Here is a 27268-nt window from a genome sequence, read left to right as displayed (position 1 = left end):
TATCTATATGCCATCCCAAGTGTGCTGTCCAAATATTCTGCTGAATGCATTCTGAGTTTTCTGTCACACTCTAGAACACATAATATGTTCATTTATTTGTGTACTACTAGATCTTTGGTCTTGGTGTTCAACTTGACCTCTATGTTTCTACTTTGATCTGCGATGAAGATTAAGAGTTCTTACAATTCATTCAGTGTACTCACTAGAAGTACGGTATTACTGGAGTGTATATTATTGATAACTGTGCCGTTAAGAGTAAGACCTTGTTGTCTTTCATATAACTCTTGCTGCAGATTTCTGCCAAAATAAACAAACGAGGTGACGACACGCAGTAAAGATTATTATTCCCATTTTTTTTGTACTTCTGTAAGTTTATCGGCTCATCTCTAAAGTCCTTATAAGTTCTATACTATAATTGCATCATTCCTTTAATGTTGCTCTTCTCTCCCAAGGATAACTTTCCCTTTTTGATCCAGTAATAATCCAGCAGACTTATTTTTGTAGCATCCGGCATTCGATTTCTTTTAATAGACAACCGCTTCTAATTTGCGTCTCTAATGTCTGTTTATAATTTCGCTTTGCAATTGGGATTACTTTTCTTGGTTTTTGGTTTTTTGAAAAGTCTCATTTGTTCTATAAGGTCCGTATCATCTATCTATATTTCAGACCGTGACAAGATCCTTGAACTGTGTCATATTTGGGACTTTTTGCCTTCGTTGTCACGCTTTCTAGGAATTTTTATCGATGTGGTGTCTAGAATTCCCTTGGTTCTGTTTGTGTTGTATCGTGTTGGTGATGTGCCATTTTTGGCATAATGATTTTACACTTTGTACCAGATCAAATGCCTGGTTTTAATGATCGAATGTTAAAAATACAAACATTTATTAGTGAATTTTGTTAATATTCCAAGGTCAGGTACATTTTTTCACACTTAAACCAGAGTTTAAACCACGAGCGATGTGGACTTTCTCCTTATTTTTATACTTTTTGTCATTACTACTAACAAAACAAGATTTAATTATTGAAAATGAAATATACTTCTGTTTCGATCCAATGCCGATTTTATTTTTCAACATTTCCAGGTCCTAGATTCGTTTTGCTTGTACAAAATTTTGTATCAAATAGAAAATGTATTTATTGCAACTGTGTATATTTCGTCATTTCAATGAAAATACTTGCTTAGATTTTAAAAGTACTGCAATAAAAAATAATGAAAATTATATTTTGAGTTTTCTTGTTAAACATGTGTAAGCAGATTAATAATATAAAATAAAAAGAATTGTATGTTGATTTGCGAGCTTTTAATTCATTTTTTGTTTCGTTATTCTTAACAGAAATTAAGACTGAGAAAGCTTCAGATCTTCGGAAAGGTTCAAAGCTTGATGGAAATTGAAAAAACTGGAGCATTGTGGAGCAATGTTTTCAAAACTAATTCAAATGCTGACATAAGGAAAACAATCCAGACCTAAAACATTAAACAAAATATATAAGATTCCCGAATACGAAGACGAGACAGAATAATTCAATGCTGAAAATCAAAAGATATATAAAACATATGTGTGGTCGAGCCACGCCCTCATTTTCCAAGGTTAGATATATGTTTTGATTATAACCAAACATGACTTCTTGTAAATTTATGTGGAATGTTCTGAAATTAACTAGAGAAAAATGTTTCCATATGTAAAATACTCAATTTTACTAGTAAAGGCTTCTTTGTTTACAACGTATGAACGTGTCCTCAAATGACCTTATCGTTCATTGACAACAAATCTGAAATATTTATGAGTTGATGTGTAAAAAGTTTTTTGTAATAAAGATTATCTTAACACCCAAAGATAAGTGACCAAAAGAATCGGACGAAAAAGGACCAATATACAAAAATTGCATTTAGCAGCTATCGACCCATGTGGACTAATCGGATTCTGCATTCTCATCTAACAAAAACTAATGTCTTAACACATTACAATACTTAATTATTTGAGCTATAAGATGGCTTAAGTTCATTGATCTTTGAAATACTTTTAAAATACTTGATAAACGGCCGATGTTAATTATTCTCGAGACAGAACCTCGAAAAAGTACCCAAAACCAGCTTTAATATACAAATTATATTGTGGACACTGTACCAAAAATAACATAAGATATGAGACGGATTATGAGTAAAGAAAAAAAATGTTTAATGAATCATTTAACTTGCGGTTTCACAGTTCAGCAAATTACACTTGGTTAGTGTGATGGATTGAAACTAGGATTGTAGATTTCCAAGGAGTTGGTATCGAAGACCTTTCCACACTGTGACTTTTAAGATCTTTTGTGTAAATCCTACATATATATTCAGTCCAACAGATCTTGGCTTCTATAGCCCAACAATCAATTGAAGAAGGTGACTCATTGGCAAGAACTAATCTTAAAACTATCAATTATTGCTTACTACCAACTGTCGTTATTTCATTATTTTTTCTTAGGATTGAATTATTTTGTTAAAAGTTTATTCCATCTTGATGTATCTGGTCTTGCCTTGTTATTATAGGAATATAGGCACGTGCGTTCCTACGAACAATGCTTTTCCCTGAATTAACTTCTTAAATCCACACATATCATTGAAAAATGATTCCTGTTATCTAAAAACTGTTATCGACAAGCAAATACGTGCTACGACGTCTGTGAAGATCTTAACAAATGGTGTACACGACATCCACGTCATAGATCCGTCTCACAAGAGGAAGAACAAATTATCTGGTGGTATATGATGGACTAAAAAAACACTACCTTCAACGGAAGCTGTTAGTCGATGTTCTTTTTTAACAGGAGTGTCAGTAGCAACAGTTATACAACTCCGTATACAAATCAACGTGGACGAAACCCTATTAAGTTGGATGAACTCTAAAAAAATGTTCTCCGGAGAATTATACATTCATTTTTCTTTATATCCAATTCTGAAATATTATTTCCATCATTTTCCTAAAATGAGCCGTCAATCATTACGATAAACATTATAAGATCTTAACTTTCGATATACAGATTTGGAATTTATTTTGCGGAACATAGGAATTTTATAAGAATACAATGATTAGCTGATTTGCTATTAACCAATGTACATTTCAATATAACGTCGCGATGTTTTATAATTATTTTATTTGTTCGACTGGACTCCCTCTCCAGTCGATATTTTTCGACCGCTGCGCACGTTACCAAACGCAAACGATCATCGTATAATAAAATCTCGCATCTCGCCAAGCCGCCAGTATAAAAACGGAACACATTTAGGGTACCTACATGTCAATTTGCCAAAAACCTACAATTTTAAGTAGATATGGAATTAAAATATTTTACTAAAAAAAATTGTTATATTTTATTGCCAAAATGGCATGAAAAAAAGTAGATTTCTAAAAATTAAAACAAAAACGAATTCCAAAAATAACAATAATAATATTAAAAAAAAAATCAACGTAATAGAGGTTCAAATATTCCACCTCTTTCTGTAGAGCAAAAACCAAATCTGTTGTACAAAGATACTCTCATATCTCTGAGCAGTTCCGGTCTAATGCTTCCACAAAGATGAATTATTTTGTCCCTCAATTCCGCTAAATTTCGGGCTCTTTTAAAACCACGTCGATAAACACTTGCTTTTACATATCTCCAAAGAAAAAAAAAAACATTTGGAGATCAGTCTGGTGATCTGGGAGGCCACTTGATCGTACCACGAGAAGAAATTAATTTATTTCCAAAACTGGTTTCTAAATATTGAACTGCTCGTGTATTGTGAGCAGGACAGCCGTCTTGCTGAAACAAAATATCGTCAAAGTTGACAGGAAGTAATTGAACTACTGGAATAATTTGATTTTGCATCAATTCTAAATATTTATTTCCTGTTTAATTACCATCAATAAAAAATGGACCGACGATATAGTCCCCCAAAATACATGTCCAAACATTAAGTTTTTGGGGATATTGTGTTCGTACTGGAATAATACTCAAGTGTTTATTATGCCGAGACCAATATCGTACGATAGAAGGGTTATGTTTCCGATGTAACGAAAATGTCGATTTATCGGTAAACAAAATGTTTTTTAAAAAATGTTCATTATCATTTTGTGTATTCATCATCAGTTGAAATTGTCCTCGGCTAATAACTCTTGAGTTGTTGAAACTTTAAAACAACAGTAACCATTCCGTTTCAAAATATTCCTGACAGTTCTATCATTCATGTCAACTTCTTCAGCAATAGTTTTGCTTGAACAAGGATTACTAGTTTCAGCAACACTACAAACATCAATTTCCCTATTTTGCCGAACTTCGTTGATTATTTTCTCTCGTGGTAGATCCGTACATTTTCGACAGTTTTGTACACAACCAAACGATTCAAATTTTTTAATAATACGACTAATAGTTGATTGTGTCGGTGTTGGCCTATCTTCATAGGCACAAGTAAATAAATTTATAATGTCACGGTACGAGTTGCCCCCAAAATACCATTTTAAAATTTGTACCTACTTTTTCTTCGTTTGTATACATGGTTTATGGTTAGAAACACTACTTTAATTTCAGCCTATGGCGTTATAATGAGAAGCAAAGGGCAAAGGTATTTGATTTGCTCGGCCAGTGATGTTCCTTGGGACTGTTGCCAAATCGGTAGATACCTTCGGCAAAAATCTGTAGATTTCGATATATCATATACCTACATCCTTTTAAATTTTAAATTATCAACAATATTTGGAATAATAAATGTATTAAACTATACATTAACCAATTCAAATAATACCTAATGAACACAAACAAAATTGTTATTAATAAAACATTATTATCTGCACAAAAACACAGAAAATCGGTAGACGATGATACAACACTGTCGGTCGACGTACGCCTGCCGAATACGCTACTACAAATCGCGAAAGAGCAGCAATCCAGGGGAACGAACATATTATTTATAAAACATCGCGACGTTTTATTGAAATTTACACTGGGTAATTGCAAATCAGGGGATCTCAGTAATTGTATTAAAAATCCCTATGTTCCGTTGAAAACTTTCCAAATGTGTATATAACAATGCTGGAATTCCATTTTAACAAATAAAGAAGAAATAATATGGCGACGCTCAATTCTGCGGCTTGGGTTAACGCCGGACATACAGTTGGCAAACTTTGGCAAGATAAAACAGTAACCAATGCACGGCAAGCATGTTTTAAAGGTTTATCGGCAGTTAGCGATGGAAAATTATAGAGAATAAAAAAAGTTACGAATATTGGATAATGAAAATTTTCAAGAACGACCTACCAAAAGTACCAAAACTAACGCAAAATTCGTAAGATTTTATTGAATATTAAATAAAATAAAATATAATAATTTATTTTACATCTTCAGCGACAAATAAAAAAAAACAAAATATTCTTATTTTCTCAAAAGAATAAAAAACAAAGATGTTTAGTAGAGATCACTATTTTCATTCTTCGGCCCATTGATACCTGGTCAAATAATTTTAAATTATGATCTATAAAAGTAACCTTATCGACTCACTCAGCTGTCAGTCGGTTTATTTTTGAAGAGTCTGTCAAACCGTATGTATTAAAAGTTCTTTCGGTAATTCACTTAGTTTTGGTTTTAAAACAGGTTACTTTCTACCAAATCTCGGGCCGTATTGATAGACCTCAGAACGTATGGTTTTGCAAAAAACTTCTTACTGATCTGTCATAGACCAATTCTACCATTAAACTTACTGAGTAATTTGGGCATTTTAAATTAAATGAGTCATATCAACCAACAATGGTTTTGCAAAAATCCTTTTATTTCTGCCATAGGTCAATTGTGCCATTAAACTTGCTGAATGATTTGGGTATTTTAAGCTAACTTAGCCATATTATCTATAAACTCAGTACCACGAATTTGCACTCATTGACCAAATGAACATCATTAAAACGCAGATCTAATTATATTAGCTGCCAAATGTATATGGTTTGCTTTTCCTTTCCTATAAATTCCTGGAAATTTTGCTCTTTTTGCTTTGTAAGAAGATTTAAAGGTAACACTGTTTAAAAATATTTTTCCATGCTATAGAAACATTCTACTACTTTACTTTAAGTTGGGTGTATGGACAGTGCATTTTTCATAAATATTATTTCTGGCTTTCACTATTTCACTGGTGTTGTCAGTCACTAAAGCACTAAATTTTTCTAGTTCTATTTCTGTTAGTACACTCATCATTCGTTTGCGACGTTCGCATATTATGACACGAAAATTTACTAATTAACGCCTGTGTAAACGCCCGCAGTCCATTTTGTTTTGTAAAAGTCGGTTTCCACTGGCAACGTGCAACCGGATATAAGCGCGTGTAAACCATACTGCTAAATGCATTTTGAGAAAATTACCGGTGAGAATTTTCTCCCCGAGAATATTCTCCCCTCACATCACTGTCGACAGTATTGCGAGCATCGCCAAGAAAGGGCCAGCGCCTAATTGTCGCTCATATTGGCAGCGATACTGGTTTTCTGCAAAATGGTACCCTTGCTTTTATATCGAAGAAAACCGAGGCTATTATGATGACTGGTGAACATCCAGCGTGTAAATACCATACGATTGGATAATGCACCTTATCACAGCCTTGTTGAACGTATTCCAACGATGACTAATAGAAAGTCCATCATGCAGAGCTGGTTACGAGAAAAATGCATTCCATTTACAGGGGATATGCTCAAAATAGAACTAATGACAATAATCAAGGAGCATCGTAGTAAATATCGTCAATATGCTGCTGATTCGATGACTAGACTTCATGATATTACTGTTTTTGAGACTTTCACCTTACGATTGCGAGTTTAATTCAATTGAATTAATTTGGGTTCAAATAAAAGAATATGTGGCCCGCGAGAACATAACATTTAAAATCGGCGATGTTCAGCGCCTATTACAAACCAAAATAGATTACATACATCCCACAAATTGGGAGAACGCTGTTGCCCATGTCTTTAAAATGAAAGAGAATATTTGAAAGTTTGATGGGATAATGAAAAATGTTATTGGAGTTGTAAGATTTCGACGATTTATAAACTAAGCTGTAAGTAAAAAGTTGAATGTGTGGTAAATATAGATATCTTTATCGTTTTAATATTTTTTATCCAAAATGGTTTCGAATGAACTTATAGCAGTCCACTTTTGTATTCTACTGTGTGTTTTCTTGCTTAATTTTTTATTTAACAAAATCTGAAAAAAATCGAAAATTTTTGCTTTTTGCGTCCACACTTTTGACTAAAACTCGAGATATATTGCGGCTAAAAAAATTATTATAAGGTAAAAGTCTCTTTTTTCAATTTTACATAATAGTTAACTAGCTATAAATTAAAAAAATAATGTTTATTGTTTAAAAAGTAGCAATAATTGGGAAAAAATATGGAGATTTTCCTTTAAATGTTTTCGACTCCTTCACCATAACTTACAGCCTTCTTATTCCGTCTAGAAAAACTTTATAACACGACTGAAACATGTGCTAAATTTTATTAGAATGAGTTTAGTAATTTTACAATCCAGGATCTGCAAAAAATTGCAAATTTGCAAATACACTTTTACACAATTAATAATCATTATAAAATTGCTTAAATAAATTAAGTTTAATATCTAAATTATTTAAAAAAAAAACATATAATCTATGATAGTCATCTCTACCGTCGTTAAATCCCTGAAACAAACATTCATCAACGGAAGTGTTTTGATATAACGTTTGACTTTTGTAAAGGTCCTCAGAACTTCGGAAGATCGGCTATATATAAGTTCTCCGCTAATGCCTAATAGATCTCTTCTTTGTGCGTCATCCAGTCCAATCCAGTGCTTTTTTTACCAAAGCTACATCGAACCTTATTTCGCAACAGAAATATCTGCCTTACTATGCTGGAGGTTCGTTTGCAGGAGTCTGATCGGAGCCATCGAGGCCTCTGATGGTTTTGAAGAATACCTTTTCAAGAATGTAGTAATATGCCTGGAAATGAGCAAATGAGCCCTCAATGCTTTGTACGAGACCTCATCGATCGTTTAGACTAGGATTTGTGCGACCTCCCCGATTTCCGTTTTTTTCAGCAACCCGTCTCCCGTCTTAGGGTCTTGATTTTGTTTGCTTTGACAGGTCCTGATAATTGGTTCATCATCTACTTTATCGGGTACAAAGGGAGAACCATAAGGAGCTTGGGCATGTGATTGAGATGGACTACATAACCATGGCGTGTCCGGTGTTAGTGTGCGATAGAAATGTTTTCGAAAATATCCAGCCTCGGTGCAATAGCATGTCTTTTTGTCGCTCAAGATTTACGCATACATATAGACTAAGTATGGTCAACCTGTTCACAATTGAGAACTCATTTTTACCCAAAACCAGACAATATTTTTTGAGCAATTAGGTGTTCTCGATATGGAATAGCTTTACAGCCGAGGTTATAGATGCTTCATCTGTTAATGTTTCCAAGAAAAGGCTGAATGACCACTTGTTCTATAACTGATCATTTAATTGAACATTAATTTCATGTATAGCTATTGTTTTGTTATATTTTTCGCATACTACCTAATATTGTAGATTAATGGATATATGTATTTTGCAACCCCTGCTTAAGATTAATATATAATACAAATAATAATATTAAAGGAAAACTTACGTTGAGATATATTACTTTTAATAAGAAAAAATTCATTTTTCTTGGCTAGATTGATAACTTGTACATTTCATGTTTGTAAAATTTGTTTAAAAATGGATCGAGTAATACTGAAATGAAATAAACATACACTTATCAACGACAAATATAGTTATAATCGTTTAAAAAAAGTTTCGAACGTAAATATTGATGTCATAGAGAAAGTAGAAAAATATTATTGCTTGTATAGAATATACAATTAAATAAATGATTCTGAATAATAAAGTAATTCCTGATGAATATATGAAAATTTTGAAAGATATGTATCTTAATGTAACAATTAGTATTATGATAAATGTGGGACAGTCTGTAAATTTCATGTGCCATGTGATAATAAGATTTCATCGGGGGTTAATCCTATGTGAATCTTTAATCATATATATATATTATATATATATATATATATATATATATATATATATATATATATATATATATATATATATATATATATATATATATTTATATATATATATATATATATATATATTTATATATATATATATATATATATATATATATATATATATATATATATATATATATATACAGTATAGGTAAAAGTTTATGGTCGGTATCGTAGAATTTAACAGGATATCTAATACAGATATAAAATCATATTTTCAGCGAATAGACAAAGAAAACAATCATATTTCCCCTTGGTCTCCCCTCCATATTCTTTATCCACGCCCATTAGGGAACGCCAGACGATTATTTCCGATCCAGCTTATACGTAAGAAACGGCAGCAAGGTTGCCTTATTACATATTTGAATTAAAACATTGAATTGATTTAAAAAATTGGCGATCAGTGGTGCGGTTATATTGCCATTCAAAACTGGATGATGATATTAAAAATGAAACATTAATTGACACAAATACTGGTACAAAATTTCTTGAATCCATGAAAAATTTACAGATTCATATTTTTATGTGACGAAATTGTAACCCAATTTTAAGTAAAACAAGATAATTTTAGCAACATCGCCATTCGTCTTTTCTCTTGAATGGTAAATTGCATACGAGGCAGGCCGAAAGCTATGCTATGTATTTCTTTTTGGAGGTAACTTTGTAAGTGTGAAGATAAGAATTAAATATGCCGACTGTTTATACAACAGAAGAATGGGTACAAATAATAAAATGGTACTTTGGGGGTAATTCAGTACAAGAAACTATCCATTTATTTATTATGGCTTTTGAAAATAGGCCAATACCTATAGAAAAAACTGTATTAGCCATTATTCATCAATTTGAAAACTTTGGCTGTACTAATGGCAGATGTAAAAAATGCTGCCCATCAGATCAACCTCGCGAAAAGAAAATTTCTCAAGAACGAGAAATTAGAGAAATACAAGTTTGTGCATTGGCTGAAGCGACGCCTTGTTCAAGTAAACAAATTACCGATGAAGTTGATTTGAATGCAAAAACAGTGAGGAATATTTTGAAAAGAAACAACTACCATTGTTATAAAGTGCAGACAACTCAAGAAATATTTCCTGATGATAAATTTAAACGGATGCAATTTTGTGAAATTATGATGGAGAGATGCCATGCAAATAATATTTTTTTTTTAAATATTTTGTCTATAGATGAGTCCTCCTTCACAATTCACAAAAAACATAATCTATCCCTTGTACGTTATTGGTCTCAGGAAAATAAGCATTTGAGTCTGTCTGTGCGTACGCAGTATCCACAAAAATTGAATGTTTGGACTGGAATTTTGGGAGACCATATTATTGGTCCTTTTTTCATCGAAGGCAATTTAAACGCAGTCAAATATCTCCAATTACTGAAAAATCAAATTATTCCTGCACTTCAACGTCTTCAAATTAACTTCAACGAAATTTGGTTTCAACAAGACGGCTGTCCTGCACATAATGGAAAAGCCGTTGGAGACTATTTAGTTAGAGCGTTAATTTTTGCTGAACGTGTCATTAGTACAGACGGTACAATAAAATGGCCCCCTCGGTCACCCGACTTAGCTCCTCAAGATTTTTATTTTTGGAGGATGCTAAAAACAAAATTGTACAGGCATGAGTTCGAGCGAGCCACCAACTTGGAGGAACTGAAGGAAAAGATAATCCAACTTAGCCAAAACATATCGGCAGATGAACTCAACGCCATGAGAAATGCTTTGTATAATAGATTTGGTTACTGTTCGTTGCAATTTGGTGGTCTGTTTGAACATTTAATTGCCTAAGAATTTGGTTTAGAATTTCTAGTTGTTTGGAATTATTTTTAATTTAAACAGTAGTGTTGGAAATATTTGCGCAATGATTGATTATTTTTAATTTGAAATATTAACACATGGGAGTCCCCGATTCATGTTTTGTATTATTCAGCAAACATAATTTTTATTTGGAGTTTGTGTTTTGCCTAACGTAAATGTGAATTTATTCTGTGAGTACTGAATATTTACTTTATTAACTGTTTTAACTGTTTGTGTGTTTAACATATCTGCGAGTATAAATGTTAGTATTTTATGGCATCACTTTGAGAAAGACATTAACAGTGAGAAGGCTGTATGCAATATTTGCAAAGAAAAACTAAGTTATAAATCAACTACAGCAAATTTGAAAAGCCATTTAAAGTATTTCAGTATTTTTTTCTTTGATTCAAGAAAGCATGTTTGTTTATGTACTCGCTTATTTGAAACTACTGTTAAACAATCAACTAGTTAAATAATTTTATTAGTAACGATAAAAACGTCAACGACTCACCTCTACTGTTTTTCTCGTTACTACAGTGTCCTTACTTTGACAACTCGACATTGCCAAATAATTTTGTAAGAAGCTTTTTTCACCCTTTTTTATTGTGGCGTCATAATGCAGTTTTTTATTTTTATTAGGAATAAGGCACAATGTGACTTTAAAATAAGTTTATTTTGATGTTTAGATTTCCAATTCGGAAATCGTACTTAAAATACGAAACATTAATAAATTTTATTTATATAAAACGATTTCCGAAGTGGAAATCAAAATGTTAAATTAAACTTATTGTGAAGGAAAATTGTGGCATATTTAAAATAAAAACAGCAAGCTGCCATTTAAATTAATTCGCCCAAATTTGATTATCTTAGAACATTGTTTATATAAATACCTGGGACATATAAATACCTGGGACATGAAATTATGATTGGCAGGGATAACCAGACTCATGAACTGAAGAGAAGAATCGGCCTTGGGTGGGCAGCATTTGGAAAACTGAGAGAAACTTGTAAAAGTGAGCTGCCCACATGCCTAAAGAGAAAGGTATTTGATCAGTGCGTCCTCCCAGTCTTGACGTACGGAGCAGAAACACTTACCTTAACAAAAGCAGCAGCTACCAAACTGAGAGTCACGCAGAGAAGAATGGAGCGGTCCATGTTAGGAATAACTCTGCGAGACAGAATAACCAACGGAGACATCAGGAGAAGAACCGGAGTGACTGACATCATCGAGAAGATAGCCAGACTAAAATGGAGATGGGCAGGACACATAGCCAGAATGACAGATGGGCGATGGACAAAGAGGTTATTGGAATGGAGGCCAAGGGAAGACAAGAGAAGCGTCGGTCGACCACCTACAAGATGGACTGACGATTTAAGAAGACTCGGAAGATGACTGGATAAAAGCGGCGCAAGATAGACGGGGTTGGAAACATGAGGAAGAGGCCTATGTTCAGCAGTGGACTCTTGAGGCTGGATGATGATGATGAGAACATTGTTAAAATGCTAAAAAGACAACAAATCAAATAAAACCAATAAGTTTAGCAACGTTGAACTTCCCCTCTTTTATTATTTCCACTAATGCATTTTCGACGATATAAAGGCATCGAGCAAAAAGACAAAAGAGGGAATCTAATTGTTATGAAAAGGAGACCAAAATTCATAAAAGTGGCCTCTTAATATGGCGGACATATCCGGAAATGCAAAGGCGCCAAATTTAAGACTATGTTCCAATATTATTATAAGCACTATGTTCCAAACACTTAAAATACTTTTTTTAACAGTAGAGCATAATGTTTTAATTAAATAACGATAATAGTCTAAAATGTGACACAATTGTTAAAAAACTTCGATATAAATAACCTTTCATGTGACAGTTGGGACAAACAATAACATAACCCAACTAAATTTGATTTCTTAAACAAGGAAAGAGACTCTCTTTCTTTGTTTAATGTGGCCTCTCAAAATGGCACTTCCCGTCTAACAACATTTTTGCCCCCACTACCTTTACATTCCCTCTTCTGTCTTTTTGCTCGATGTATAAAGTGCGGACCTAATATACCTCTCTCTTTTTAAACAGGTGTTTCTCACTCCATCTCACGTAAAGTCATCGAGTTAACATACCGACCATAAACTTTTACCTATACCGTATATATATATATATATATATATATATATATATATATATATATATATATATATATAAATATAGGTAAAAGATATCGGTATAATATAAGGTAAAAGATATCGGCATAGCTCGCAATAAAGAAAGAAAATATAATAAAATATGTGTATAAGATGGAAGGCAACCGTATATACGTATTTCTGACTATTGGTCGTCTTCAGTACGGTGCAGCCAAGTTAGAAAAGGGGCATATTAACTTGGGAAAGGATCACTACAGGAGCAATGCGTGGCAATAATGTTAGAAGACTGAGATTTCCAGAGCAACAACCAACACATTCACGGAGGAAGCTAAGCTACCTGAGGAAAGGAATGCCAAACGTTTAGACCGTTTCAAACAACAAGAAAAAGGATAATGCGAGTTAATAGTAAAATAAAGGTAAAAGATATCGGCATAGCTCGCAATAAAGAAAGAAAAATATAATAAAATATGTGTATAGGATGGAAGGCATGTGTATATACGTATTTTTGACTATAGGTCGTCTTCAGTACGGTGCAGCCAAGTTAGAAAAGGAGCATATTAACTTGGGAAAGGATCAATACAGGAGCAATGCGACCAATTTGTGGCAATAATGTTAGAAGACTCTGAGATTTCCAGAGCAACAACCAACACATCCACGGAGGAAGCTATGCTATATATATATATATATATATATATATATATATATATATATATATATATATATATATATATATATATATATATATATATATATAACTGTTTTGAATGAGTTGGAGTCAATAAAAGTATATATATATATATATATATATATATATATATATAATATATATATATATATATATATATATATATATATATATATATATATATATATATATAACTGTTTTGAATGGGTTGGAGTCAATAAAAGTATATATATATATATATATATATATATATATATATATATATATATATATATATATATATATAATATATTGGAAATGTGTTTCATAAAATCTAATACGTCTTGTATAAATAAAAAGTCAGACATAGATAAATTGAGCAACATTTATTGTTACTTACTGACAAAACATCAAAAATAAAATAAATATTTACTTTTACATATACACACCGTAATACACCAGCATACAAAACATGTTGCATACTATCAAGACAGGTTTAAGATACTACTTCCATTAATATAATAGCAGGAACTCCTAATTACTTGTTAATCACACTATTTTTGTTTTTTTTTCTGTTCTCTATGGATCAGTCAAAACACACCATGAAAAGATGTCACTAACAAAATTTTAACTTTCCAACTAAATTTTAAAATGTATATTGTCCATTATTTTAAATGGTATATTTTATATGTGTGTTTTTAATGTTGAGTGTCGTAGCTTTAGAAAAATAATCTCAACGACTAGTAAGTTGTAATGACAATTTGAGATATGTTGTAAATATTTACACTTTCTTCTAATTACAGTGTCTTGAAGAAGGAATAAAAGAATTCCGAAAGCTCGACCAAAAGTCAAACGAGTGTTTCTATAACATCCCGGCCAAACCTACTGACTGCAGCCCTAATAAACTGTGTTGTTTGTTTATATCGACAGTCAATAATATCCAGTATTTTATATATATATATATATATATATATATATATATATATATATATATATATTGTTATGCTATTTAAATTGTATTATATTGCTTACTTAGGAAAAATCCTGTCTATATTTATTAAATGAACTAATCTCCAATTAATCACAATAAATCAGCATTAATTAATTACAATCTCAGGCTATTTAAATTGTACGATTTACCTTTGATCGTGGATTCAAAATATTTTCCAATTGGCGTCCTAATCGGGATAGGTAATATGACCTGAATAAAATACATAGAATTTCAACTGAACTATATGTGAGATGTCCTTTATTTTAATGAAATTTTATATAACAATCAATCCTGTAATATTTGCAATATACTAACTTTAAATATATGAGAAGTTGTTTTCTATCATGGACCCAAATGTTATTTTACATTGATTTTTAATATGTGTTATAACTAAGCTCTTTTTATAATTCCTTTTTTTTTTAAGTGATCGCAAAATTAACTGTCTCTATTATTTATTCAATTTATTTAATTAATAAATGAAAATTACACTCCGGCTCTAATGAAATTTGACTGACCTTTCCTTCTCTGCCGTTGCAATTCTATGGCCACGCCACAACAAAAAAATCCTTTCTCTGCTTCTGCTCCTATTGTGGTCCAGATGACGTACACCTTTCTCCTATCTGTCCTTGTATCTCCAAATGTTTCCGGCTTCGTCTGCTATTAATATTCTTATGCCCTTTGGTTTTCTATCTCTCTGTACCCCGTTCCTCACACTGGTCAGCTTTTACACCGCAAATAAACACACCCGGTAAATTACGTCTTCGGGACTTCAAACAAACACAAATCACAAAGCTCCTTCCTTCTTGGACGACGAAAACTGACTAACTAACCTTTTTTTCTCTCTCCTATCTCATAGCCAAAACCAACCTCCTTGCATTCAAAAATTGACCAATAAAAATCATCCACCTCTTGTGACGTATATCGTTACCACCCAACTCTCTCTATAAAACGTCATTCGGGTTATTCCAGAAAACAACCTTCTTTAATTATTCTAACTAAATCTATCTGCTTTACAAATATTTCTTACTAATAGCTACAAACGATACCTGTTTCTCAATTCAATGTCTTTTGTTAATAAACTTTTACCGATATAATCTTTCGGGGAGAAAACCACCGCAAATCCCGGTCTATTGTTCAACACTTTCTATATACACTTTTATTCCGGGTAAAACCATTCCACAATAACCGACTTATTTAAATTTCTTATCGATAATATTTGAAAGTCTTGTCTCTGAGGCCTAATGAACAATTCTTCGAACAACTTAAAATACATATTTTGTCTTATACAGGATGTTTGAAAATTCATATGCCCGTGTCTTTATGAAATATCAATAATTTTAATTTTTATTTAAGTAATAAAATTTGTATATCGGTTTTTTATTGCTTATGGACATTCAAAAGTACAACAATATATATATATATATATATATATATATATATATATATATATATATATATATATATATATATATATATATATATATATATCAACGGTATATTTATAGTGTTTTATTCCGTAAACCGGTTCAAATTTTTATCAGAGAACCTACTAGTTATTATGGCAACAGCCATAACTAAATATAACAAGGCTAGTTAGATAATTTATCAGTATATCTCCATATTAGTTCTATTTTTGGTATTTATAATTATATGTTGCATACATATCAATTTTAAAGCAAAAAACTAAATTTAGATATCAGTATTTGTCAAAACCTGATAATTATTTAAAAGAAAAGAGAATAAGCGTGAAATAACAGACTTACTCTATATAATAATGATAAGAGAACCAGAAAATACTCATTACTATGAAAATGTTTCGTAATTATTTTTTATCTTTATCATGATCTTAACAGTTCCAGAGAAGTTAGAACCACAATTTTTTACAACTTTTGCAATAAGGATTTACTGTTACATTTATCTTTTAATAAATTTGATATAAAGGGGATTTTTGAACGATAACTGTTCTTTATAACAGCTACAGCTGAAAATCCAGCTTCACTGGATGAAAATGTAGTGAAATAAAAATTCTTCCAGCTACGGAACGGGAAACAAATTCTTCTTACTATTCTCTGTAGGCAAATATGTCTGTGCATCTTTAGTGTTATTCCTCGGTTTCAGAAATTATCTGACCATCGTCTTCTTGGCCTCCCCGTCGATCTCCGTATATCTGGCGATTTATCTCTTGTTATTTTTTTACTCTATTCTGAGTAATTTAATTTATGTGCTGGTTCCAAACTGCTGCAGTTTTTTGTTCTTGATCCGCGCTTGTTTATTTCTTCGATTCTTCATATGCGTCTTATATCTTCGTTCTGTACTCTGCCTCTTAATGTTTTGTTATTCGATGAAGTCCTTCCATTTACGTTGTTTCTAATGTCTTTGTGTTAGATTCGTATCAGCAGTGTAGGCCATTACTGGTTTAACTACAGCTTTATATATTTTGGTCTTTAATTCGGTTCAAGAGAACTGATTTGTCCATATAGAATTTTTCAGACATCCAGACTTACTATTCACTCTAGTTATTTGGCCTCTTCTAGTTTTTGGTCGAATGAAATTATGAAATTATCGATCGAGTTGGATCAAAGATTGATACCAAAAAATTAGAGGCATTTGAACTGTGGATGTATCGCAGAATCCTGAGAATATCATGGACCGAGAGAGTCACAAATGTCGAGGTCTTGAGAAGAATGAATAAAGAAAAGGAAGTCATACTTACGATCAAAAAACGAAAACTGCAATACTTGGGACACATTACAAGAGGCGAAAGATATGAACTGCTTCGAATAATTACGCAAGGGAAAATAGCAGGAAAAAGGTCCATAGGAAGAAGACGAAACTCCTGGCTAAAGAATCTACGAGAATGGTATAGCTGTAGCAGCAACGAATTGTTTCGGTCAGCAGTTTCGAAAATACGTATAGCCCTGATGATCGCCAACCTTCGGAACGAAGATGGCACTTGAAGAAGAAGTTTTTGGTCGCTAGATAATTTAATGCCTAGATTATCTTGTATAATGATCTGCATTCATTTTTAAGTTGTTTAATAATAATATTTCCTCTATATTTGAGTAAGTAGTTCATATAGTATTTACTAACGTATTTTACTCCTTATTGCGGTTCTTTTGGTATAGAAATTTTTGATTTTTAATATTATTAGGCACTTAGTTTAACACAATTTAAGATTTTAAATTTTTATTATTTAAAAAACAGATAAAACAAACGTTTATTTGTGTTTATAATATTAGTTAACCTAATCATAATCGATCTCATTTACCAAAGCAGAAGAAATTCTGATAACAGTTACCCAATACAGCACACCCTCGATACTCCGACGTTTTGCAATCGCTTTCGTCGAGTTCGCCACCGTATCTGCTTGTACTGAAACCTGTCACGACAATCGCGACATGAATCTCATTCTTACCGGATGCTTCATTTCGTGTGTTTTCCGTGTGCAGTTCGGTTGGATAGGGTTTTTAGATACAGTAATACGTAGTGCCAAACTTTTATTTAATTCTTTTAGAAAGTTCAGTTCAATGGCGAGTACAAGTTCAAAACGAAAGCACAAGCACAAAACGCTGACTCTAAAAGATAAATGGAATATTATTAAGAGATGCGAGTGTGGTGAAACTCCGACTGCGATATATAGATTCTACGATATTGGACGAGCTACAGTGTACGACATTATGAAAAACAAAGACAAAATCGAAAAATTTATGAAATCTGTAGAGAATGATTCTAAGGACAGAAAAACCATTAAAATTAGTGAATTTCCTGATGTTGAAGAAGCTCTGCACATCTGGTTTAAGCAACAACGAAGCAGTAAAGCGCCTATTTCAGGTGACATTTTAAAAAAAAGCTGTTTTTTTTTATCAGGAATTAACAAAGAAAACTGATATTGGTGCTAGTCAAGGTTGGTTCGAAAACTTCAAAAAACGGTACGGAATACGATTTTTTCAGATGAGTGGAGAGAAGTTGAGTGCAGATGAGTCTAAGATTGAATTTATTCAGAATCTGAGTAAAAAGATCACCGAATTAGACCTAATTCCTGAACAACTTTATAACGCTGATGAAACCGGTCTAAATTGGCGGCAACTGTAAATAAAGACATTTGTCACTTCAGACGAAAAAAAAGTTTTTAGTAGAAAACTTCAGAAAGAACGTCTCACTCTCATGGTATGCACGAATGCATCAGGATCCCACAAATTGAAATTGCTAATCGTGGGTGAGTCCAAAAAATCTCGTGCCTTCAAATATGTTAAAATTGAAAAGCTACCAATTACGTACATGTGGCAAAGCCTTGCCTGGGTGACAAAAGAAGTTTTTCTGGATTGGTACAAGAACAGCTTTGTCCCACAAGCTAAAGATTAGCTAAGAAAAAAGAAACTGCCAGTGAAAGCCCTCCTCTTGATAGACAATGCTCCAGGACATCCTGATAAGGACGAATTAAAAATCGAAACTGCCGATGGATATATCGAGGCAATGTACTTACCGAAAAATACTACTGCATTGATTCAGCCCATGGATCAAAACGTTATTAAAACTCTCCAGGCACAATACAAGAATCAACTTGTAGATATTGTAAGGTAATCTAATGCTGACATCACTTCAATTTTGAAAAACTTTAACATCAAAGATGCGATTATCAATGCTGCGTTTGCTTGGCAGCAAGTCAAGCTTACTACAATGATTAAAACGTGAAACAATATTTATCCCAACAGCCCACTCCTTCCAATAGAAGTTAAGAAAGAATCCAATGACCAACCTGTGCAAGTTGTATTAGATGCTGCCCTTCAAATTTGCAACGATATGACTCATTCATCAGAATCAAGAGACGCTTTACAAGAGTGGATTTTAGATAACAATCTTAATGCTCACTTAATAGATGAAGAAATAATTAAAGAAATAACAGAAGCTGATGAACACGTGACCCAGGAAGCACAGAATGAAAAATCTTTCACCGTCAACTGTGATGATGGTATATTGGCTGCAAACACTTTGATGCGTTGATGCGAGGAGACAGCATATAACTTAAAAATTTTGATATTAAAGAAGATACAAGAACAAGCAATGACAGACTGTCTAAACAAGAAAAAGCAAAAGACAATCAAAGATTTTTTCAAAGTGTGAGCACAGTATGTATTTACATACGTCCATAATTAATCTACCTTAGTTGTGGCATTTAGTTATTAGTACGTAGGTATAATGTTTATAAGTTATTATTTAAACACGGTATGTACATTAAATTTATTAGCTTCTATATTTCTTTTAATAAACATGTTTTAGTTAATCCAAATGGGTGTTTCATTTGCATGTTAATCTGGGTAGCATTTTACTCATATATTTTAAGAATATTGTAGGCTGCTGCTACCAAAAGAATGCCAAATATATATTCACTTTCGGTAATCTGGAGACTTTTGGTAATCCGACACCCCTCTGGTCCCATACCTGTCGGATTAAGGGACAACTGTATACACAAATCCAATGAATATAAGGCGGTGGTGTTCAATAAAGGAAGTACTCCGCGTGCAGCGTTACGCCATGCGTCGCTTCTCTATGCTTTATATAATAAATAATGGATGCGGTCTCTTATTGTACGCTGAACACAGCATGCAACTACTGTACAAGCATACAGACTCGACATATGGCGTAACGCTGTACGCGGTATATGGTATTAATTGGAGACCACTGCCTTAATTCCATCACAATCGGTCGCACACAGGTACAAAATACAAGCCACGTTTGGTCATTAGCTTAGGTATATCAAACTTCATCACGTCGTACAGGCCAGGGATGAGCAACACGCAGGCCGCTTGCGGCCCGTTAAACATGTTTATCCTCATCCTCAATAGTTCCTCCTTCGTAAGAATGTAGTAACGACTGGGCTTGAAGATTAATATAGAAAAGACGAAGGTAATGGTGGTTAGCAGAACACGAAATATGCAATTAAATATAAGAGTAAACTTGGGGACCAAAAGGTCCCCAAGTTCAGATATCTCGGTAGTTGGATAACTGAAGATCTAGATCCAGACATAGAGATACGTAGCAGGATTGAGCAAGCCAGAACAGCATTTACTAATATGATAGCCTTGCTAAGCAACAGTAGCCTTAAATTAACGCTTCGATATCGCTTTGTAAAATGTTACATTTACTCCATACTGCTATATGGTGTAGAAACCTGGACCATAAAGGCCAATGTGATGAACCGATTGGAGGCCTTTGAAATGTGGATATTTAGAAGACTACTTAAAATTCCCTGGACAGATCACACAACAAATGTCGAAGTATTAAATCGAATGGGCAGAGAACGAGAATTGCTGCCAATAATAAAAAGAAGAAAAACTGCTTATCTGGGTCATATATTTCGAAATTCCAAATACCAGTTCTTAAAGCTTATTATGGAAGGGGATATAAGGAAAACGGGACATCGGAAGAAAGAAATACTCATGGCTTAAAAACATAAGGGATTGGACAAACCTCGATGCCCATGCACTCTTTAGAGCCACACAAGACCGAGAGGAGTATGCCAGAATTGCCGCCAACATCCACTAATTGGATAGGGCATCATAAGAAGAAGAAGAAAGATGTAGTGGCGTCATGTAATTTGTTTGACTATTTCTGTCCAATTATCTCTCTCCTGTGGGTGTTGTTTTGTTTCGAAGAATGAGTAACCAGTCATCTCCTTTATTTGTTCCGACCATCGTACTGGAGATCTTCCTCTGGATCTTTTACCCGCTACGTTACCTTCAACTATCATTCGCTCCATGTCTTTTCTTCTTCTAGTTATATGTCCAAAATATCTATGCTAAGTTCTGCTAGAATTGAGTTATTTGTGCGATGCGCAACACTCTACGGTATACCCACATTTAAAATGCCATTATACGCTTTGAATCGACTTTTTTTATTGTCCAAGTTTCTGAAGCATAGGTGGCGATAGGAAATATCAATGCTCGAAGAAGACTTAATTTTGTGTTTATTGTGATGTCAGTGTTCTTCAAAATTTTTGTGAGTTTGGCTGTTGAAGATCTGGTCATTGTGATGCGTCGACGGATCTCGTCTTCGCATCCTTCACTGTTAGTAATAACGGAACCTAAGTAATTAAATTGCTTGATCACTTCGTAACCTGTCATGATTCTTATCTCTGACTGGTTGTTTCTGATTCTATAGATGATCATCACTTTGGTTTTCTGCATATTTATTTTCAAACCATACTCCGTACTCACCGTGCCTAGCCTATTCATAAGTTGTTCCAGTTCTTCTGGTGATGCCGCCAATATAACAGTGTCATCAGCATAACGTAGGTTTTTGATTTTTCTTCCTCCTATCGTTGCTCCACCTTGTCAATCCTCAAAAACTTGACGCATAATATTTTCACTATATATATATACAGTAGACTCCCTCTATAACGAGGACTGAAATGGCAGACTAATTACCTCGTTATAAGCGGATCTCGTTATATCCAACAACAATAATATTGTGCATACATATGAATATGTAGTTTTCTAAAACATTAACTTTCTATAGTGAAGCCAGTCGGAGCAATATAAGATTTTGCAATATAAGATAACAAAAGTTGTTTACTTTTATTTCCAATGAAATGCATTAAAACAAAAAAGAGTTGTTTACTTTTACTGTCAATGATATATGTTAAAACAAAAAATCTGTATTCTGTAAATATGTATAAAGCGTATAAAGTTATTTTGTCATTTTTGACTGCTTTAAATTGTCCAGTATTCTATCTATCATATTTTCTAAAGATGTGAAACAGTTTTATGCTTCTTCATTTGCGTTTTGTCCTTGGATAAAGTTTCTGACAACCTTTAAAACACTTTCCACATCTTGTCTATTAGGACCATTATTATTAGGTGTGAATGGTCAACCCAATACAATGACACTTGTGAATCATAAATTTTACATTTCCGACTAAGAATCATAAATTCTAAGAAGTTTATTGCGGGCGGCCCGCAGTTAAAAAGGGTATTTATTTATAGCTACGGCCGGGCCAAAACGTAAAAAACACGTTTTGCAATCTTATTTTCTCTCGTTATAAGCAAATTTACCTCGCTATAAAGGGTTATAGTTCAATAGAAATTTCACGGGACATCTAATGTACCTCGTTATAAGCGAAACCTCGTAATAACCGTGTTCGTTATAAAGGGAGTATACTATATATATATATATATATATATATATATATATATATATATATATATATATATATATATATATATATATATATATATATATATATATATATATATATATATATATATATATATATATATATATATATATATATATATATATATATATATATATATTAAATAGAATAGGGGATATTACGACATCGAAGGCCTTGGAATAGTCAACAAAGCATAAATATGTTTCTATGTTAAACTCTCGACAGTTTATGCTGTACTATAAAACGCATATTTTATGGGACAAATATAAATACTGAATATAAAATAAAAACACATATACATACTAATATTATAAATGAATATAATATAATAAATTATATCAAAAATTAATAAATTAATGTAATTTTTATATTTTTATCTATGTAGTTTGTCATAATTTATATTTTTATGACTTGTCTAGAAATGTAAACTTGACTAGTGAAAACAGACGCCCTGCCTGGATGGAAAATCCGCACTCGCAGTCCCGAGATGCAAGATGCAAGTCTGTCATACAATCAGACTGGTATGCTGCTAACTAGCAATTTTAGAAATTCTTGTGTTTCTTGAAAGACGTGAATACAATATTATTGCCAAAAAGGTAATACATATTAGAGTTTTTTTATTCAAAATTAATTAAATTTTTAATCCATATCGGAAAAGTAAACGTAAACTGAAGGTTGCAGATGAGCACAGACATTTCCAAGACAAATGGAAATTTTATTATTTTTTTACTTTCGTCAAAGATAAAAATGTATGCTTAATATGCTCAGAGACTGTGTCGACATTAAAAGAATATAACATAAAACGACATTACGGTACAAAAAATGTACAACAATATAAAAAATTAACAGGGCAACTCCGGATAGATAAGTTTAATCAAACGGAGAAAAACTTGGGCAAACAGGCTATTTTTAAAAATCAAGCTATTGTATTAAATACGGCGGTAAAGGCTACTTTTGTTGTCAATCAAATACTTGCAAAACAATGAAATTCTTTGCGGATGAAGAGATGATAAAAGAATGTCTGATTGCTCTTGCAGAAATAACATTTCCTGATAATATAAATATTATTTCAAACATTAATTTATTGAAATTCACAATTGCAAGGAGAATTGAAGACTTATCCGAGAACACAGCAACAACGCTTGTTAGTGCAATGTTAAAAAAGTATACAACTTAAAAAAGCGAAATACAATTATTGTTCTTGGATATGAAGGAATATGCCTTTCCCATTTTGGTAATAAAGAAAGGATGTGCGATTTTGGATTTCTTATCGACATGATTCAGCATCTCAATAATCTTAATGTGGAACTTCAAGGCAAATGATAGTTTATTCACAATTTGTACGATAAATAATTAACTTCTCAAAAATATGCACATTATAGACATTTTAATCAACGAATTTTAATTACGTTTCCGAATGTTCAAGGCTGAGAAGACAGCGGTTTCCATGAAAATGTTTTCGTCTCCATTTAATATCGATGTGGATACAGTTCCCGAAGACTTTCAATTGAAAGTGATTGACATACAGAATAATACCGATTTAAAAAATGTATTTTTTCAGTAAACATTAAGGTCCTTAAAAATTTCCGCTTTTAACGAAACATGCAAAGCTAATGATGTCTCTGTTTGGAAGTACGTATCAATTATTTTCAACTATGAAATTAATCAAAAATGACCACCGATCAGGACAAAGTGATGCACGATTAGAAGGCTGCGTATGTGCAGCTACCTATTCAATTCCGACTGATATGGTTCAGCTTGTATCGAAAAAACAATGCCAAGTTTCTCATTAAAAATTTCAAGTGAATTCGTTTTCTCTTCTTTTCTTGTTTGTTTTTATTTTGCATTAAAATTTATGTATGAAATCTTTACATTTTTTTTTAAATTGTATATTTTTTTATTCTAATATTTATTATAAATAAAGGATTTGTAAATTTTTAATAAGTGTTACTTTATATGCAGCTCGTCAAAAAATTTTAAAATTTAAATTGGCCCGTTGATTAAAAAGGTTGTTCATTCCTAGTATAGGCTATTTCCAGCACTAGTGGCTACCTTAACTTTATCTTAACCATTTCACCCTCAAGACTCCAGGATCAGGATTGTTGCCATACAAGATCGTATTCACCTATAATCGTCTGTCTTCTACAAAATGTCTATTGGAACCAATTCTTAAATTTTTTCAACTGCAGATTTGCCAAAATAACCAGAGTCAAGTTTTTTATTAAATTTAGAGTCTTCCTCCATATCTTGTATTTCATAAATTTCATCATCTTAATTTTAAGGTATAAAAACTTATCTGATTACTCTCTATCCCTCTCTTTCTTTCTGTCTCTGAAGTGTCATTCGGTCTTTGTTTTTTGTTAATTGTCTGGATATTGGCGATCTAGCTAGTCCTGAATTTCTAGCTAAATCAATAAAACCGATTGTACTGTGAGTAATGCTTCCTCCACCTAAAACTGTTATTTTTCCCCCAGACTTGAAACTGAGTAGGTACATTGATTCCTCTTATTTTTCAAAGATTCAAGAAACGAACTTTTTATATTTTCTTGACTAACCTTATATTGTTATGATTGTTATGTAATCGTTTTAACAAGGGACTTACATCACAAGATACGATCTCACATTTCGTAAATTCCGTTATTAAATTTTAACCACTGTTTTGCATACGTTTCTCTGTTAATAATCTTGAGAGTATCGGAAAATTTTCTTTTTCGAGAACACTCGATCTGCTTCCAACAGCAATTCTTTATACTTTAACAAAATTTCACGCCATGCGTTTTTTAATTGGGTAAGGAATGCCACATCTAGGGACTGGATTACATGCGTGATATTATCAGGCAATAATACAAATTGGACATCATGTTCCCTACAGGCTGCTAATACTTCGAGACATAAATAGGAAAAGAACACTGGGACACTGAAATAGGTCTGACACAAAACATCCAGCAAGTACGAGGTGTACGATTCTTTGCCCACATCATTCAAGAAGTACAAGTTTATGATGAATTAACTATCCTTTCTGGATATTTCATGCCCAAACTTCTTTTTGACCTGGATTGTATATCAAATTTCATATCAAATCCATTGTAGTATATATTACATATGGTGAAATTCCCTTCAAGGTCTGCTGTAAGGTTTCAGTCAGTATTGTTGGAACCTAACTATCAAGTCCTTATATCGTTTTAAAAAAGCTTTAACCCAGTCTTTGCCAGAAAGGTTATCTTTAAAACTCTTTCTCTCATACCTGTTAAAGAGAAATAAAATGTACAATCTACTCGCAGCAAAAAAATAAAGTAAAACCAGAAATCAACAATGCCTAAGTACTTACCTTAGGCATTGAATGGCGAGAATTAGGAGAGGCCTATATTCGGCAATCCGAATAGAGAGAAGGGCTTAAACAAAAAAAGTACTTACCTTTCCTATTAAAAGTATCCTGATTATTGGACGAAGTTGCATATCATTCACGGGGAACCCAAATTCGCCCATTTGATGAATGCAAGAAACAAAGATCCTTTATTTGTAAACGTAACAGTTTTTTTGTTTGTTTAGTGTTCAATTAATTCATAATGGTTCTTCGTGATATAATATAAGCTTACGCAACTATTCTGGTACTCATTCCAGGCATGCTTCCAAAATTGTTTGCGTGTAATCGCCATACCTCCGAGAGCATGGGACCATCTTATATACTGTTGAAATCCTTTAAAACAATAAAACAAGGAAAAAATACTATACGGAATACTGTACACAACTTTCGTTAGGCATACTTTGCACCGTGGTCCTGGAGCAAAGTTTCCCCATGTCAACATAGAATGTGCGCCTATAAATAAGAAAATTGTTTTCAATAATTTTACTCTTATTAGTTTGTTGAAGTTTGTACTAAGTTAATTACATTTGACATTGGTACATTTGACCAAAATATTTATTGTGACAGCCGAGCTACATTATAAGATTACAACTTTTGAGTCTGTAACTACTTGGAAGTTCAAACAGTTCTTTAAGCAACTGGGTAAGCACAACAAAGTAATGTCATGGTAGCCAGGTCATAAAGAAATGGCTGACAAAGTGGACGGAGCAAAATTCAGATTCTGTAAAAATGTAGAGGAAAATGCCGAACATATCTGAAATTGAGTGGTAATTGTTAGCCTATGACAAAAATACCTGGAACATGTATTTTTGAGAATTTGATCAGATAATGAACATACCTACACATAAAACGACAAATAGGCTTTCTTATAAGTCTATGTTCTTTGAAGAGTTGTTACTGACTCACAGGACCTGTTGTTAATTACGCGTCCTATGTGTCGGGAAGCATTTTTAGGGAACCTCTACGATAAAATCAATTGGTGAAATCACTGTTATAGAAGCTTCTATAGTAGAAAACAAATCATGTATACCTACAGTAAAATTCTCAATAAATAAATAAAT

The 27268-nt window shown here is 32.6% G+C and overlaps 1 long non-coding RNA gene across 1 annotated transcript in view; it reads right to left on the bottom strand.

The window, feature by feature from the left end:
* Nucleotides 1-704: 704 nt before the first annotated feature.
* The window catches only part of LOC140449155 (uncharacterized), a 34029-nt gene continuing 7465 nt past the window's right edge, over nucleotides 705-27268 (bottom strand). Inside the window, exon 2 of the long non-coding RNA XR_011951751.1 lies at nucleotides 705-1465. This is a non-coding gene — a long non-coding RNA (uncharacterized lncRNA). The remainder of the gene's footprint in view (nucleotides 1466-27268) is intronic.

The sequence above is a fragment of the Diabrotica undecimpunctata genome, chromosome 1, assembly GCF_040954645.1.
Source record: "Diabrotica undecimpunctata isolate CICGRU chromosome 1, icDiaUnde3, whole genome shotgun sequence".
NCBI classification, from domain to species: Eukaryota; Metazoa; Arthropoda; class Insecta; order Coleoptera; family Chrysomelidae; genus Diabrotica; species Diabrotica undecimpunctata.
Note: the sequence above shows the minus strand (reverse complement) of the source record. Positions and strands in the feature narration are given on the sequence as shown.